This window comes from Ananas comosus, unplaced genomic scaffold, assembly GCF_001540865.1.
Source record: "Ananas comosus cultivar F153 unplaced genomic scaffold, ASM154086v1, whole genome shotgun sequence".
NCBI lineage: Eukaryota > Viridiplantae > Streptophyta > Magnoliopsida > Poales > Bromeliaceae > Ananas > Ananas comosus.
In genome coordinates, this window is record NW_017893364.1 from 69975 (window position 1) to 71309 (window position 1335).

Here is a 1335-nt window from a genome sequence, read left to right on the forward strand (position 1 = left end):
GAGAGAGATGGGTTTCAGGAACAGGTTGAGCAGTGTGGCATGGGCCTGAGGTCTTCGGACCAATAGGGCAGCGAGATTGGTACTTTGAGTGTTATCGTCAGTTGACGCATGCATACAGTAGCTGTAGTGTTTATTTTCAGTACATCCTTATCTGTTTATTGTAACTACTGTTTTATTTACCTGCATCTATACTTGTCAGTTCCTTAACATATCTCTTTCGTTACTATGGTTCCTACTGTATTTCCACTGACCCGTACTGTTGTTTAGCTCTCCTGATCTGGTGAGTATCCTCGCTTTCATCGACTTGCGTTACCCACTGGGAGGGGAGACATGTTTACATGTTCTCACCTCTCCCACCATTTTTCAGGTATCGCAGGCGTTGTGTAGTGGGACGAGACGTGAGGTACGTGTGTAGCGGTCGATAGAGCTTCCGACCCAGGTTATTTCGGTTTAGTTTCTTACCCTTCTTATTTCGGTTGATGTATAGTTTATTTGGTTCATGTGGTTCAGTGTTTATTTACATTTGAAAATGTGGATTTCTGGATTCTATAAAATAAAAGGTTTTCTACCCCTCGTGGTAGCGTTTTAAAAAGATAAAAGTTCCTGTGTAGGGAACAGTTTTCAAAAGATTTTCTGTAGATTTTGTATTTTAGTATTTCAAAACCTGTTTCTGTGGTTGGAAATATTTTAACTGATAGATATGGATTTATGTTTAAATACGGATTGTATAAATGAGAACCTGTGGTGAATGATGTATGAATATATATCTGTTTGGTTATTGGTATGTTCTTTTGGTTGTGGTTGTATCCTGTTTGTACTGTTGTACTTGTACGACGCCGTGCAAATACAGGGGAGACTCTGTCCGTGTGAACAGTAAATTCTCTGTCTTTGTGGCGGATCTGGCATACTCTGGGGTCAGGTTTTCAAAAAAAAAAAATTCAGACGCTTTTTCGCTTTGTTTTAAACTGAAAAGGGACCCCGGGGCGTGACATAAAGAGAGAATCTAGGATGGACCTAGGAGACCCTAGGTTGGCAACCCTAAGGCTAGAGGTGCATAAGAGCGACGTGAACCTAAGCCGGGTGGCGGAAGTTGATTCGATTGGGCCGAAGTTGATAATCGCATGTCTCTAGTAGTTAATAGAGACGGATTCAAGTGATATTAGGTCTTGACTTGAAGTGATTGTGTTGGCGGTCGACAACACGATGCTAAGAGTTTGGAATGAGTACACTTGGGTGCTTCCGCCTAATTTGAGGTGTCGAGTCGTTTGTCTCGTGATTGCGACGAGGTTACCGGTTAGGGTGACTAACCAAGTTGTTGCGTTTCAGGAGCTAATG